This window comes from Anser cygnoides, chromosome 3, assembly GCF_040182565.1.
Source record: "Anser cygnoides isolate HZ-2024a breed goose chromosome 3, Taihu_goose_T2T_genome, whole genome shotgun sequence".
Lineage (NCBI taxonomy): Eukaryota > Metazoa > Chordata > Aves > Anseriformes > Anatidae > Anser > Anser cygnoides.
The window spans coordinates 121017433-121034661 of NC_089875.1; the positions used below are offsets into that span (position 1 = coordinate 121017433).

The following is a 17229-nucleotide window of genomic DNA, read 5'->3' on the forward strand; positions in this document are numbered from 1 at the left end:
TTAGCTCCCAGGAGACCTGAACGAAGGCTTCTTTTCCTCCTCAAAGGCGTCAGCTCCGCGATGCCTCACGGTGAGCGCTCGAGGCAGAATGAAAAGGACATTAAATCTGTCCACGGGGGAAGACAGCATCTGGACGGGCAGGAGGAGGCAGAGCATCCCCTACGTGGGGCAGGAGGGGAAAGGGAAGCAGTGCATCCTCCTTGCCTCAGGGAGGGTTTCAGTGCAGCAATGAGTTCATATTTTTCACAGGAACTGCCCTATAAGACCCATACTACACCTGTAAGACCTAAAGCATCCAGAGCTGCAGCTACCCCAGACGCTTGTAGGGAGGGTCGAGGCACCGTGCAACGCCCCCGAACTCATTCCAGATCCAGACAACTTCGCGCCAGCCTCCCACACCCTGCTCCTGCTTCCAGAAGTGGAAACACCACCAGGCAAGAGAATAACCTGGCTCTTCGGAGATTATCCTTAAAGATTCAAGTTTCCAGGTACGTTCCCCTGTCTAAAAGAGGTCCAGGCTGAAGCCTGCTCGTAGAAGCAGAAGGGAAACCTCTTCTGCCCAGTACTTGTCACGGCGAGGTAAGCCAGACCCCCCGCTCACCTCTCTGCACCAACATTTCCCCTTCCAAAACTTCAAGCAGCATCCCCGCAGCGAGATGCCCGTGACCCCCAGGGCTGGTACATCCCACAGAAAGGCTGGCCTCGAATTTTAGCTCGTGTGCCGCTTTGGAGGTGGCACCAGCAGAAGGGGCTGCAAGAAACGAGCGTTGTCCAGCCATCGGCATTCCCAGCAGCGGGTCTGAGCCCTACCAAGTACAGGAAGCACGGGCCAAAAACATTTCCAGAAGGGAAAAACGCAAAAGCCTCGCTATTATTTTGGGGAGGTAACGTTGATTCCCACTCTTCTTCCTCTGATTTGCAGCAGGAGGAAGGAGGAGCACGCAGGAGGGAGAAGCAAGATGTTCGACCAGCAGCTGTTCCATCAATACCGGCACGATGGAGTCGCGAGCATCCTTCTTGTCAGAGCAGTCGCTGCTGAAGTGAGAGCTCTGCCTTTTGAAGAGGGCTTTAGAGCCTCAAACACGAACGTCGGGCTAGATTTTCTTCCCAATCAGAAGTCAATGATCCTGCTGAGTGATGACAGAGCAATCCCACAAAGTAAACCCTTTTCCTATTGGGGCCTCCCGCGATCCGATCGCACCGGAAACTTCCTGGCTCCTACAAACGCGAGGAGAATCTCACTCGTGCTTCCCACGGCCGTCCCCAGGGGCCTTCCTCCAAACCTTCAGCGGAGGAAAAGCTTCGTCTGACAACACAAGATGAGGTACTTTTATCCAAACCAAAATTTCACCGCTCAATCTTTTAGCGAGTCCGAGGCTATCTAGAGAGTGTTTACCTCCAGCTGTCTGTAGATTTTACTCGCAGAAGCAAATTAGCGCTACCGGCAAACATTACTTAACTTGTTCCCTGCTCCCTAATCGTTACTATAGTAATGCAAACCTCCCGGAGAGTCCCTTTAACACTTCTTTAACCGCTCTGAAATAGCTTTATTATGGTAAATAATCGCTGGAACGTTTTCCTATCACGAGCAAGTTATAAGCTGTCCTCAGGCGCTGGCCCCTGGAGTATTCGCGCTAAGAGCCTGCGACACCGTTCTGTTCCCGGGTGCCAAGGTCGACACAGAGAAATGGCTTCCACCACGATGGGTTCCCACCACCCCGATATGGATAAATGAATGAAATTGCACTCGGGAGAAGCAGGGGGAGGCCAGAAGGTATTGAACAGAAAGCTGGCCGATCCCCACGCTGCTAAGCCCGTTCTTCCAATGCAATCCTTTAACGAGCACAGGCGGTCAGCTTTCAAGCTAATCTACTATCCATACACGACATCCTTTTGGCAAATCTGGATGTAACTCGGACTTATTTACCTGGCCAGGGCGCAGGCGAGAGCCAAGGTAGCCTTTAGTTTGCAGGGAAGACCCTGTGTCATCGCACAGGTTCACGTAATCCAGCTTTTCTAACTCATCCTGCAAATAACATTAAGCAGACCTTCCCAGGAACGGTTCGGGAATGAACCCGGGAAACAACCCGGAGAAGAGCAGCAGGGGAACTGTGGAGCCACAGCCCAACAGGGGACAGCTGAACTTCGAGATTCAGTGCTGGAAAAAAAAAAAAAACGCTAACACCAAGTGGACAAGATGGATGGAGAGCCGCAGACCTGCACCAACGCGTTATGGAGGATCTCGTACGCGACGTGCTGATGTCAGCCTCACTTGAGCTCTCTTCTTCTGACCAACCATGGGATTCAACAAGAACTGGAAGCAGAAAAGAAGCAAACACACAAACAGTGACTTATTCTACCTAAGTGTGAACCAGTTCCTGGAGGGGAAGGGAGGGGAACAGAACCCGGACTGATACTACAGGCTCAGCAAGCGGGAGCACTCCGCAAATACTGCCGGCTTTGTACTCGGGTCACAAAGGCCGCCTGTTACAGCTCTGCCATTACAGCATTGTCCCACGCAGCCTCAAGTCCAGATCTCAATGGCCGCATTAAAAGAAAAAGCCCCCTGGGTGCTGGTTGGCTTCTCGGAGCTCCCCACGGAGAGCACGGCGCCTTCCGAGTGTCGCTGCATCCCAGCGGGGATCCCAGCAAGGTCCCCAAACCTTCCCTCGCTCCAAGTCAACAGATGCAGCTTCCCCTCCATGGAGGCTCTCCGTGACAAGGGGCTTTTCCTGGGCAGAGCAGGATATTATTCAGACAACGCACTAGAAGAGAAAATATAAACTGTTCCAGTGCTCCCCAGGAGGAGCTGATCCCTCTTTCGGAGAGGGACCGACGTCTGGCGCATTTACACCCTGCCCAGCAAAATGAGCATCGAAATCAACAAGAGAAGCAGCCAACGCGGCTGTTCTGATCCCAACCATATTAAAATCACTCTCGATTTCCTATCTTGATAAACTGTACCTGAAATTGTTACTGTAGGTTGCCTGCGGGGCAGGCTGGCCGGGTGCAGCTTCGTGTGAGCACATGTAAAAAGAAGACTGAGAAAGAGCCATATATATAAAGAGGGCAAGGAAAGAATGAAAAAAAACCTCAGGCCAACAGTTCACCCCTGGGATTGCCTGAGTAGGGTTACTAATGGTAATCAGCGTGGGTGCAAACCCCTTGAAACAAGGGGCTGGTGAGGCAGAGGGAAGCCGATCCCTACGGCTTCTCTTAAAAAAGCCACCAGCAGAGCACAGACAAGCCTGAACAACTGCTTGGGCTCTTCGGTTTTAAAAGCAGATACGAAGAGGAGCGTTGGGGAAGGCAGCGGAGGGGAAAGAAGAAACGCCCAAAGGCAGGAACAGCCGTGAGGCTGGGAGAAGGCAGGGAAACACCGCTCCGATAGTCTGCAGAGCCCTGGCTCCGTGCTGAGGAAGAAAACCACCCAAACGTTCCCTGGCTGAACCGAGGACCAGGTTTCTCAGGCTGACCACAGGGCAAGGCTTTAACCACGCTTGTGGGAGCTGTGATTCACCTTCGGGCGGCACAAAAGCCAGGGACATGAGTCAGGGCAGATAGACAAAACCACAGAGCTGGCTCAGCCCCAGGAGTGCCGTGGCAATCTGCAAACCGGGCGACTACAACCCCAGGCGTTACAGTTTTAATCGTGCCCCATTTCAGTTCTACTTTTTGGAAGGCAAAAGTAGAAACCAGCAGCTTGTTAGTCCCACTATTTATTTTGCTAGTCCTACTAAAGAGTAGGATTAACAAAATAAGACTTACGCAAAGCACAGGGGATGGAGGAGCATGCCCTTCCCTTGCAAAATCAGTACCTGCTTGTTGACACCGCTTGATGTTTATCTAAGTAAGAGCTACTCACTCTTCTGGTATCTACTCACTCTTTTGGCATCGTTTTACCTCTTAACCGACGGAGCGGGAGGAGAAGCTTTAACATCCAGAGCGTTTCTTGTCCCCATTTGGAAGACGCAGCGCACACTAGCAGCCATTTCGTTTCCCAAAACTGCTGCAGGATACAAAGGTACAGCTCATATCCTGGCTGACAGCTTGAGCACAAAGCCACACAACGTCTGTCAGGACTCTTTGTTAAATACTACATTGTCCTAGTGACTCAGTGCGCTGGAATGCATCAGGTTTATTCATAGCTTTTCTGATAGAGTCTTTAGATTAGACACAAACTCCTGCTTTTTAGAAGAAGGAAAAAAAAAAATCTATGGCTCATTATTATGTGGAACACACACAATTCCTGGCTTCTTTTCTAGGATAAACACAGAACTGAAACAAAAAGGACGGGCCCTCAGAAACCTAATGGCTCTTTCAAGCTTCTAACAAGGACGACTTCGAGAACGTTCGAGAGAGGAAAACCAGACGTGCACCAGGACCAGAAGCCAGCGCCACGAGGAGAGGGGGCGGAAGAGAAGTGAAGATGGTCAGAGACACGGCACACCACCTGTAAGGAGGCCAGTCAGAGTAGATTTGGATCCTTTTGTCTGGAAGAGATCTCTGGCAAGGGGCATAGCAGGGACCTACGGAACCCAGAACAGCATGGAAGAGGCAAACACACAAACGATTCCCTGTACAGGAGCTTAGTAGATTAAACCAGTTGGCAGCAGCTCAGTTACCAGAAGGAGATGGTTGATCACAGTTATAATTGAACGTTGACACGTCCAGCAGCAGGACAGAGGCCAAAAGCCCGTGTGGGTTCAAACAGCAGCTAAATCAGTTAATGAGAGAGAAAGGCCATTTCCACCAGCCACTGCTGGAGAGAGGACAGACCTGTGGCTCAGGTGTTCGTTTGCTGTGGTTTGAGTTTCTAATAAAGCAGGCAGAAGCCTGTGGCTTCTTCTGGGAAGATCGGCAATGCAGCCTCCCCAGTACTTAGCCGGGGTTGAAAGTATTTTTATATTCCACCCCCAGCCCAGTTATCTAGATACTTAGTGCTACAGAGGCTTGTATACAATGACTTAAAGACTCTTGAAACCAGTTATTTTTCCATTTTGTTCTACAGCAACCACAGACAGACCTTGTTTCTAGCATCTCTTCTGTTCCATCCCTCTGCCAAGATCCCTTCACTCAGCTGTCTCCTACTGACCTAAATTCATACGCGCAGCCTTCTTGCTTTAATCACAACCTTCGGCCATACAAAGGGCCTCCAAACCTCAAATCCTCGTCTCCAACATTCGTTCTTCCAGCCATCAGGCCCACAAGCGTGTAGCGGGTTCTGAAGGTCAGTGCTGAGCCTGCCACACAAGACACCAGCCGTAACAGATGCTCTGCAGGCCAAACGATGCCCTCAGGGAAGCCCACGCAGCTCTGGGGTGTGCCGCACATCGTGGGCCGTCAGGCTGCAACTTTGTTTTCTCCTTAAGCTACGTGAGGAGAAGGAGAATTCAACGGTATTGACTTCTTTTAGCTACTGCAGTCAGCAGATCTGACTCTGAACGCACCCTGGGATTAGATCTGTCGATTCAGGCCACGGCACGACGGCACCCCTGATCGATAGCGGCAGCGTCCGCTCTTCGCGCGACCTCTCTGCTACTTTCAGTTTCAGTATTCAGCCCCACGTTTGGTGCAGCAGCTCCCGTGCCAGCTGAGAAGGGAGCCCCCAGCGCGTTTGGCACATCCCAGCAGTAGGGCAGAAAGAGTGTCCTGGATCCAGAAGTAAAACGAGCTGAATCAATGCCGCAATAAGCACGAGGAGAACACCTGAACCAAGGACATCTCGCGTGCCACGCTACACTGGTCAGGTGTAGGAGAAGTTAAGAAGCCACAAATTAGAAAGCCTCTTTTGTTCCCCTTCCTGCACAGGAAGTACCAGAATTGACTGCCCTGCTCCCAGGACATACTTAAACCAACCTGCTGACACGCTCCGGTTTCCAAGAGCGTGATTTCGTCCTTGTCTTTTGTTAACGAGCACCTTCAGCTTCAAAATTCATCATCCCGCGTTACCCTCAGGGGAGTCGCCTGCCAGGATTGTTACAGTGAACTTAATTGTGCAGCCGCCTCGGTCAGTCAGAGCAGCCCCCACACTCACCTGCTGTGCCCGTGCCAGCATTTTGTACCCAAAAGCGGAGCGTCCTCTCAGCTTCCAGAGGCCGGGAGTAGGCAGTTAACTATTTCAGTCTGGCTACGCACCAGAAGGGCCAACGTGTTCCAATTAACCAGTATTTATTAGCTCGAGTCCCTCGCAGTAGCAAGTTGCACAATATTTGTAGACACCTCATAAAGCACAGGCTCGTTATTACAGCCCATTAGCATGCATGCGAGATATTTTAATGTGTAAAAATTCCCCGTGAAATATGGATTTTCTCCTTTGCTTTCAGAAAAAGCCTGCCGTCCTTACCGCGTACTAAGGCGACACTTTCCACTACTTTTTTTTTCTTTACCCTTTCCATCCCACAAGTAAAACCAAGCCTCATTTAACCAATTTTACAGTACGCCTCTACAAGGAACTCCTATATTTGCTGTGGCAGGTCCCTCAGCCTCCCTCCCCACTGAGTTCAACACCTCTAACAAGGCAGGTGACCCCTTGCTCTCCTGCCCCTCGAGCCTCCTCTGCTCTGCTGCACAGGGAGCCAAATGACACGTTGCTAAATTACGTGGCAACACCTTCGGTGCACCTTCCCAATGCCTCAAGCAGGTACGAGGCAGAACCGCACTGGTTCTGCGCTCTGCTGAAACGTGCACACCGCTGGAAGCGGGATGCGGGCAGATTTACCCCCTTCGGATGGAAGGAGCTGGAGCTGTCAGCTTCCACTTCCCTCGAAACGAAACAGGAGGTAAGCCAAGGGAGCTGGTATTTGTAGGACGGTGTTGTCAAAGTACGCAGATTTAGTGCTGCTCCCCCGTGAAGCCAAGTTTTAAGCCAACTTTAGGCAGCACAGCAAATCTCATCCTTGAGACGTCAGGGTACTTACTGTACAGGGTGATCAAGCGGAATCTGCCTCTCCTCCGTGCCCAACTCCCCGCTCATTTGTCTGGATCCTATTAGAGGAGAAGAAAAGCTGTAAGTATAGACGAAGTGACACGTTCAAGAAGCCAGCTAAGGAAAGAAAGCAGAACAGACACCCCCAACACTGAGGTCGAGAAGTGAGAACGCTGGTAAAGCTTGGAACGTGTCCTAAACAAGAAATGCCCTAAACCAAACCAGAAATGCCCTAAACCAAAAAACGCTGCGATGCCTGAAGTCAGCTGCGGCACTGGTGGCCTCCAGAGGCTCTCAGAAGGTCAGACCTGATCCAAACCAAGAGCAAAGCAAGATATTTACGTAAGAATAACACCAACAACTCCACAAAAGCAGTTACTACAGGGACGCCGAATCACTCCTCCTGAGGCACACTGGTCACCAAGGCACCATTACACGAGCTCAGCGTGTTACAAAGGCCTCCTCGGTGGCCGCCGAGACAGGAATTCCCTTCCTTAGGCACGGTCCTGAAGGCTCAGGTGGCTGTACCCTGCACGCACCAAGGAAATTCCTTCAATAGATTTCAAATTTAGAATTTTAACCTTATCCCCTTAATAAGAAGCCACTCAGTTTGTGCTGAAGCCCATTCTGACGGAGCAAGAAATTACCTACGGAACAGTTATGATGCGAAGAGAAGCAAAACCCATCACTAGACACGTCAATATACGCCGCACGCAGACCGATTACGCTTCAGGGACACATTAAATCCCCCTTCGATTAATAGAGACACCTCTTAAGAGGGGCATTAAATAATTCCCTACCGTGCAGCGTGACAGCTGGCTACTTCAGGAAATCGGAACCGAGGACTCCACGTCCCCCAGCCCAAAAACCCCAATGAAACCGGCCCGAGGAACAACAAGGGGTCAGCAGGGAGGGACGGGGGGCAGGAATGGCACTGCCGCAGCCTTACTGTGCACTCAGATTAAAGGCTCCTCATCAGAAAATTAAACGAAATGGATGCCTTTCACGTTTATCAATAACGGAGCTAACGGTTTTTATGTAAATGCCATTACTCGCAGGCGGATCTGCACGAGGCTCGAGCCAGACTCGCCGGCGACTCCCCTTCGGGCAGCCAATCTAAATGCAAATTATCATCAAATGGCAAAACCCGGAGTTTTCTGGGCCATACCAAAAATTTACAACTGGAGACGGAGCACACGTATCTGGGGGAACGGCCCTCCTCTCGGGCAGGAGACCTGCTGATCCCGGGCTGCTTTTTCACCCTGAACATATACAAAAATGAAAGGTGAACGTATATAAAAATTAAAGGATAACTCTGTTCTCATTTGCAGCCATGTTATTCACATAACAATATCTGTAAATATATTATAAAACAAATAAAACAAAGAGCACTATCCTCTTCCGTCCCATCCGTGTTAATACAAGGGGGAATTTTTTAATTTAATTTTATTTTTTACCAAGCTGTAGAGAGCTGCTGCCTCTCCCAGCTGTTTCCCCCACCCCAGGAACATCCCATCAGCACGGATATCGAACCGGAGCAGTGTCAGAGCCCTGCTGGCTCTGCAGAACAAGCGGCACTTCCACATTTTCGGGGGGGGAAGTTTCTCCTCGGCACGGAGTTATTTGTGCAAGCCGGAGGAAGGAGGTGGTACTGCGGGATGGCTGACAGGAGGCAGGGATTTCAAACTGCTGTCGGCACAAGGAGAGCCGCCCTCGTGGCCCAAAAGCTTTTCTGAAGGACCCTTGAATCACGATGCCCACCTGGAGAACACATCACACGAGGCGCTTCGTCGGCGCTGATTAAAACGGGGCGCTAATGGCAAACCTGGAAATAACTCCTATTAGGAACGGCGCCGCTTGTTAAGCAGAACGCACAGAGGATAATAAAACAAAGGGCAAAACCGTGACAGCCGAGCTCGCAGACCTGTGCCGGAGTGGGTCTCGGAGGGGCTGCCCCTGCCTACCACCAGCAGGTGCCCACCAGGACCACCACCCCCTGAGGGGGCATCCTCAGAGGGATGCAGCTAATTAACATCGCTGTACACACGCTCGTTACACGGGTGAAGAGCTTAGGGCGTTGTATGTTTTGGAAAAGCGTGCTACGGGAATATTCACCGAGCTGAACCTCGCTAATTAACGTTACTAACCGAGGGACCGCTGCTGCAGAGGGCTGGGTTTTGAGAGTTCTGCCTGAATTGCTCGCTGCTTTGGGTGTCCGCGGTTCAGTAATTCCTCCTCGGGCCTCGGTGCCCACGAGTGAACGCGCAAGTCTGTAAATAAAGTACCACTTATTATGTGTGGCCCGGCTAAACCTGATTACGAGGGTCTGACTGCCCATCAGAAGAGGGCATTACAACAGCACGCCCCTGGTTACCTTCCCCAGAAGCTCTTCGAGGGCTGGCATTTCTGAAGTCTCACTTGACTCCTATTCCCACAGCTGTTTTGACTCACAGAGCTGTTTTATATATTGAAATAAAACGCTGGCTTTCAGTCCTTGAACACAAGCCGCTAAGGCTCCCTGCTTCTCCTCCTCTTCTTCCAAGCCCTGGTGCAGTGAGCGTCCGAGCACGGCCACGCGACGGGCCTGGAGCATTCTCCTTATGAGAAAAGGCTGCGAGACCTGGGGCTGTTCAGCCTGGAGAAGAGAAGACTGAGAGGGGATCTTAGCAATGTCTATAAACACCTGAGGTGTGGGAGACAGAGGGATTTGGCCAACCTCTTTTCAGTGCTCTGTGGGGACAGGACAAGGGGCAATGGCCACAAAATGGAGCCCAGGCAGTTCTGCACCAACATGCGAAAGAACTTCTTCCCGGTGAGGGTGACGGAGCGCTGGGACAGGCTGCCCAGGGCGGCTGTGGGGTCTCCTTCTCTGGAGATATTCAAGGCCCGTCTGGACGCCTGCCTGGGCAGCCTGCTCTAGGGAACTGCTTTGGCAGGGGGGTTGGACCCGATGATCTCTGGAGGTCCCTTCCAACCCCTACAACTCTGATTCTCTGGCAAAAGCTGGCTGGGGCCCCATCTCAGAGCTTGCCACCACTCCAGCCACATGCGAGGTCAACCTGTGAGATACAAAGAAGCCCTTCCAAACCGAGCACACAGCTTCTCGTCCCAGGTTCGGACACCCTAAGGCTGCAATTCGCAGTCCAGCCCCGCCGTGATGTCCCGGCAGAAGCGGCGAGCGGCAGCACTGGGACACAGACCCACGCTGAGGCACAGGATCTCAGGGAGAGGCCCCTGCAGCCCCCAAACCCCCATCGTGCAGCCCCACAGTGACCGTGGCTCTCAGCCGCCCGGGATTTCGCACGCGGCCGCCACGTGCAAGCGTAATCTGATTTCGCAGTCCGACTCGGGCTGCGAAACCACAACCACAGCGCGCTGCTGCAGCAACGTGCCTGAAAACCAGAGCTGTTCCTGTAGCAGCGCTATTTCCTCCCGTAACTGAAGGTTCGAAACCAGACCCCACATACCCGTCCTCCCGCAGCATTTTGCACGCCCCGTTCACCGCGCGCACGTGGCTGCGCGCAGCGTCAGCCGAGGGGCAAGATGCTGGTGACACAGATTGCCCTCCAGGTGATGGAAGCTCCCAAAAATCACCTAATTCTGCCATCTGGCAAAGGGGGGGGGGAACAAAACTGGAAATGTTTCCACTTCTAAAGCGCTTCCTAGCGGCTCCTGTTCTTAAATATAAGCTCAACACCGCGCTAAACTTACTCAGCACTCACTTTCTCTCCCCAAACGCTTTCCGTCATCGCAACCCCACAGCCCGCCCCACCAACGCTGAGGGTTTCCATCTGCAAGAGTTCGGGGTTAAGCACACCGCAACGGCCCGTTGATCCTCTTCCCGCCGCCTTTTGTGGCGGCCTTCATGCCACGATGGACGCGCGGAAATGCAAAGCAGCAGTCCGCACAAAGAGCAAGCCCGTCGGTGAGGTGGTTTTGTCTTCAGAAGGGAAGCAGGAATGACTTATTGCCTCACTGAAGAGGCCTCGGTCTGTGTTTTTATTAGGTATGTTTAGATGCTAGTGGCAAAAAAATAATAAAACAGGGAGAAAAGCAGTTGTATTCTTAACATACGGACCTCGTTAATCACATGGATATAACCTAAAACACAGCAAATTCTCCCGACGCAGGCACAGAAATCCTTTCCACGGTGCATACGGGGACCTGGAAAATTTCAGCTCCTACCAACCCACACAAAGGTGAGGCGAGACTTACCTGCTGCAGGACCGTGCCTTATTCCACGGTATTCCTTTTCCCGTGGAGGAATTTCTTATCTTGGCCGTGAAACTGGGCCAGTAACACCCCAGCTCTCAGCCTCTGCCTTAGCAAGGCTCTTCCACGGCCCTGCTGCGGCTCAGCATCATCCTGAGAGCTCCCCGCTCATGCTGCGGCCTCCGTCCCGCCAGCAACCTGCGGCTCCGAAAGCACGCTTATTTCCAAGCCTCCCGCAAACGTTAGCTCGCGTCCTCTGGCTTGCACAAAGCACAAATTACTACCCTAAGCGATACCTCCCCAGCTCAGCAGCGACGATAAACCACGGCTAAGGCCGCGCGCGGACACTCGCGCTGAACAAAACAAGGCGGCACGCCCCGAGCAAGCACGCTGCTCAACCACTGAACACACGTTTCTGTGCCCTACGTGGGCAGCGGCTGCTGCCCAGAATGTTTTCACAGCGCGAACTGCACCGCTTGATGTGGAAGGAAAAGAAAATAAACCCGGAGACATTTCTTCCTTATAGTTAAGAGCGCAAGAAACAAGCGGCGTAATTATTCCCATACAAGCAGAAGGAAAATAAAACTGAAGAACGCACATGAGGAAAGAAATAGGACTAAAAAAATGGATTGTCAAAATAGTCCAAGGGTTTCCGTGCAGGGCCATAACCTCACACAGCAGGAGTCAGGAAGAGCGGAGGCTCCAGCACCCCGCAGAGCCCCCAGCTCACCGTCCCGAGCCTGCAGCACCCATCCTGCTCCTCCTGGTTCCCAAAGTCCCTCAGTGTGACGTCTGCTGGCCCCATTTCCGTCCCCACCAGCCACCCAAAAGATCCTGCAGCGCCCCAAAACCAGCAGGGAGCCTGCAGGAGCAGCACCCTGAGCACTGCCCTGCCTGAAATTCGGTCTGCACAAGTCACCCTTCCCAAAACAGCCCCAGAAAGCAAAACGCAGACGCCAGCGGCAAACATCCATGCACCCACCTGCCTGGCGGTGCTCCCCGAAGGGCCGCGGCTGCACCCCAAACCTGCTGTGGGTGAACAAACCCTCGTCGGAGGGGAGCCGAGCCCCACCGCACCTCCTCCAGGCAGCCACAATCGCTCTTTGCCAGCAAGTCAAAGCACTTCGAGGAGGGCTTTCCTCCCCTCCCTTCACTTTGTTTTAAAGGGCTGAAGAATTTCTCCTGAATGCTCCTGATCGCAGGCTCACGCTGGGTTATTTTTAAGAGCACAGAAGCGGATTTTCAAGACCCTGAATGAGGAAATGCGAAGCTTTTATTAAGCAATAATAGCCCAGACAATGGTCACGATTTCCCAAGGGTCTGAACACCGCAGCTGACAATGAGCTTTATTCCCCCACAAAACCCCCTTCACGGGCTTTGAGGGTTTGCTTTGTGTGACCCAGGCTCAAGTTAGAGAGTTAAAACCAAAAGCTCTGCGGCCGTTTTCAGTGCCATTTCCTCCAGCAACGCACATCTGACCAGGGATACAAAAATCACTGGGGAAAGCCTTTATGTTACCCCATTCCTCCCCGGGATAGCGGGATAAATCCCCCTCCAAGGTTGTTACCAAGACTTCTCCCCACCCTACCCGCACGAACCGGCTGATCTTTCCAGGGTTAGGGGATTGGGAAAAAGCCCTTCAGCTTTCTGCGTGGATATTTGCACCACCACGCCACACCTCTCCCCCAAATGGCCAGAAATGTGCCGCCACCCCTGACCTGCTACCAAACGGGCGTCTCAAATCCAGAGGTCACATCACCCCTTCCTTCTTCCGAGGAGGAGGAAGCTACACCTACGAGGAGCTCGCTTGTGCAGCCTCCCGAGCTGCCCAGCACCGAGGTCTGGCCTTGTGCGAGCCACTTCTCGTTCCCAGAGCTGTTGGGGTTGGCCCTGGACGATCACCACCGCACCTCGACCAGCGGATCCGGCTCTCCCTGTTGCTGAGAAAAGCAGCAGGCACTTCCAGGGCACATAAAACTTGATTGGTTCAAGATGTCTGCTTAGGACGAGATGAATTGTGCCGCACAAACGGCTGTTGTTCTCCACCGGCCATAAAGCAGAGCTCGGGGAAATAAAGGAAGAAAAGAAACGGCTTCGTTACAGGCAGCTACAGCTGTCCGAAGGACTCCCAGCCTGAACGTCTCCTGCTCGAATGCTGGCCTCACCCTAACAGGTTAAAAAAAATGAATAAATAAAGATTAATACCACAAGTTCATTAGCTCTTAGCTCTTCAAACCAAGATGATGATGATGTCAGGATGTGCCGCAGGAGTTTCTTGCTCTACCACCATCTCTGCTCTCCCGTGTCCCCGTGAAGGCACGGCGTAGCACACAGCAAACCAAGGTCACAGCTCGGCTTTTTATATTTATTGGTCTCAATCCGATCAATTCCCAACCTGGTGCGCCCCACAGCCAGGAGCGACAGACCACGCGGCCCCTTTTCTCCAGCTCACGACACCTTCAAGGGTTTACGAAAACGTTTCCTAACCGCCTGCCTACCTGCCAGCCCGTGGAGCTTACGTACCCAGAAGTGGGCAAGACGAGAAAACGAACGCCTCAGCGCCCTGCCTGAACATCTGCACCGCCGGCGCAGCCTCCCCACGACAGCCACCAGCCTTTATCCCCCTACACACGAGCCTTCAGGTAGGGATAAGCTTTTAAACCCTACCTGTACAATTAAGGCGTACAGCAACAGCGCCTCCCATCCTTTGTCTTTTTTTTTACCGTGAGCTTCAAGGTGCCTGGACCCGGTGAAATCCCTCAATTTGGCCTGAAACACTCCTGAAAAAAAAAATCAAACACCTGCTTGGGTGCAGGATGGCTGTCCACGCGACGCAGGCAAGCGGCTGCCTGCCCTGTCCGAAAGAGCAGGCGGGAATTCAGGATAGGCTCCGAAAACGGACGTACTCGAATTAAGGATGCCAAACACACGCAGGAATCGCCAGGAGTGAGACGAGGGAAGAGCCCACGGCAGCCGGAGGAGCCTGCAGGTGCCAGCGGCCGCTGCCTGGGAGACAAACGGCACCGTCCCCATCTAACAAGGGGGATCAGAGGCAGATGCTTGTAGATGAGAAGCCAGAGGGACTTGAATACCGCTCGGACAGGCAGCAGGACTAAAAATAAAGAGGCAGCCTGGACAAGAAGCGTGGCTTCAGTTAACGAGCTGTACTTACAAGGCCGGACTCCGAAACGCTCCTCGGCCATCTAAGCTGAGCCACAGCGTGGTGAGAGAGACCCAGGCAGCAGCTGGCTAACACCCAGCCAGGCACCACAACCACCCGCAGACATCCACACACCGGTGGGGATGGTTTGAGAGGCTCCTCGCAGCCCGGCATCCCCGTGCCGAGCTCAGCTTCACATCGTGGGTCGGGGGAAGGCGGGTCACAGCCCACGCCACGGCCTCTCCACCGCTCTCTTCCCCACTCGCGTTACGCAACGAGCCATTCGGGCAGGGGCACTGACGCCCTCCAGCATTAACAACGAGCCTAGATTGCTGCAGCCTTAATAGAAATAAGATCGCAGAGATTTGGTCCTACAGCTCTGCAAATTACTTACATCAGCCAAGAGAAGTCCAAGGTTAAGTCTTTCTTTCTGCTCTGCCCTTCGTGCCTGCCTCAGAGCACACCCAGAGTTAAATACAGAATTAAACGCATTAAATTTCAGCATAAGTTACGCACCGACCCACAGAGGCTCCAAGCACACGCCTCAAAAGCCGTGTGCCAAGGCTGAGTTACCCCGGTACTTTAGGAAGACGCAGCTCTCCAAAGAGAGCAGTGACAGAGCATCTCTGCGAAGATTCAGGGCTGTATTGTACCGAGCCTTCACTGCTCTCTGTGATCTTTATGGCAATATGATAAATATTTTAGCATATAAAGCATTTGCTCCCTGGGCTACTGAAGAACTGGTGAGCCGTGGGTATAAAGCTTCCGTGAGGGTGAAGGCTACAATGAAAATCTTATCACCCACAACATAAACGGCGCCGAAAGGCCGGGACAGCTCGAAAACAGGGGGGAGAAAAGAAAAAAAGTGTCTTAATAAAGACGGGCAGGAGCTCATCGTTGACACCAGCTCCCACGGGATTCACAGCAGCAGCGACGAGATCCCTGCAGTCACTCAAGCAGGACCGCTCCTAAAGCTGCGTCTTTACTGTTTCGAGGCCCTTTTGAACAGCTTGAGATCCCTCGGACCCCTTTGCATCTCCACAGCAGCACCTCCCAAAACACCTGGAGCCGCCCGTGTAGGACACGAAGGTCCTCGGTGTCTTTCCAGAGTGCACAGAGTGAAGCTTCCACGGAAGAAATGACGCCAGCAGACCCCTGCGTCCTGTCTGCTGATCTCCGCAGAAACCTCGGCCAGCCTCTTTTTTCTTTTTCTGGATCTCACTTTCAACAGATTAAGAACATCCCAGGGGCACAGCAAGGGACCAGAGCACGAGAGATCGTTTCAAGACATCCGTAATAGCGCGCAGTTAACAGCTTCTCCTCAAGTTTGTCTTACGACCTCATTCGTTAGCAAGAGTTTTTACCATATCCCCAAATAACGCCTCTTCTAACCACCCCCCACTCTCCTTACTGCCACCGGAAAGCTTGGGCTCCTCTTCCTTTCCCCCCTGAGAAGGGTTCAAGGCAACATCTTCATTCCCCTACCGCCCATCCACAACGAAGCTGCCTACACGCACGTGCGAAACGAGCTGGGTTTGCTCCACCGCGAAATTTCAGCCAAGCCGGCTCGCGCCACCGACCAATATTTGACTCCGCGAGGACTGCAATTTATTTCAGTTCAGCGCATCGTGCCCACAGGAGGAGGTGCGGCAAAGGACGAGCCGGCAGGACACGCTGCTCAGGGTCTGGGGACAAACGGGGCACCTCCTGTCGTCAAAAGAGGGGCGAGGGACGAGCAGGACCTTCTGCTGTCTTCTCTGTCGCTCCGCAGCTGGCGGAGAACTGGAAAAATTCAGAGAAAGGGCAATTCTACGAAAATAAGGCCAAAGAGGGGGGAAGGCGATGGAAACAGGAGGAAGCCGAGTCAGCGAGGATGACAATAATAAATTAAAAACACATCAGGCACAACTTCACCATAAACTGCAACTCTCCTACTCCTCTTACTCCTGGTTTTCGACAGAAACCACAGGGAAAAAAAATCAGTAAGAAGCCGTCAGTTGCAGGCCAGGCTCAGCTTCGCGTCCCTTTCTGCGGTTTTTACGAGCTTCCAAAACCCAGTTGCTTACAACGAGCACAGGCCAGCAGATATCGATGCTGTGAGTCAGCAACAGCTCTCCACAGATGTGATCTCTCCCCAAGTGCTTGTTTTCCAGAGAAACGTCCCCGGACCAAGCACAGCATCAGCACGACTCCGAGTTTCGTGCCGGCACAGGCAAGAAGAATAAAAACTGCCGCAGCCACAGCGAAGAAACAGGGTGACCCCAGATCGCGTCAGCTTTCACGTGAAGACCGCCAACATTTTTCCCCCTTTCAATATAAAAAGCTAGAGGAAACGGAAGCAATGGCATCTTCTCCTCTTCCTCCGTGGTCACGGGGGGATGCGAGAGCTGCTGGATCTCGCTCGCCCTGCTGCATGTGCTACTTCATCCTAGCGGAGTCCTTTGCTTACACGAGCCCTGCGAAACGGGGCCAAAACTGAAGGTTAGAAGGAACAGGTCACTGAAAAATCCCAAGGAAGAAAACCAAGTGCTGACCAAGCCTCCCTCTTAAATAACCAGCCACAGAAGCCCTCTCCTGATGGAGAGGACCCGAAGAACTGCTCGGGTCAGAGGTGCCACCAGCAGAGAAGGGCGCACACGAGAAATAAAGCTACATGTGTGAACACGAAATGCTCCTCGTTTACTTCTTAACTGGGGGAGAGGAGAGGACAAACACCAAGAAAACAAAGAGGAAGCAAACCCAGGCTCAGAACAAAAGTGCGAAAGGAGACCCAAAGGCAGCAGGGAGAAGGACAAACACCTGGGGAGAAAACTGAAGCAGAGCAAGAGTTAATTGTAGGAGGTTGGATTTTCTGTGCTGTTTGTTAGCGGCTTCATTTGGAAAGCAACCCAGGCACTGCAGCCTCTCTGCTCTCGGTAACTTCGGAAGT

General features: G+C 52.6%; 1 protein-coding gene across 5 annotated transcripts in view; it reads right to left on the bottom strand.

Annotated features, from left to right (window-relative positions):
* The window catches only part of EXTL3 (exostosin like glycosyltransferase 3), a 131560-nt gene that overhangs the window by 84266 nt on the left and 30065 nt on the right, over positions 1–17229 (bottom strand). For 4 of the 5 annotated variants that reach the window (XM_048079417.2, XM_048079415.2, XM_048079414.2 and 1 more), the window contains exon 2: positions 6921–6987. The gene's annotated coding sequence lies outside the window, so the exon portion shown is untranslated. Of the gene's footprint in view, positions 1–6920; positions 6988–9075; positions 9199–17229 lie in introns of those variants that run through there. The other variant, XM_048079416.2, reaches the window with a different exon arrangement.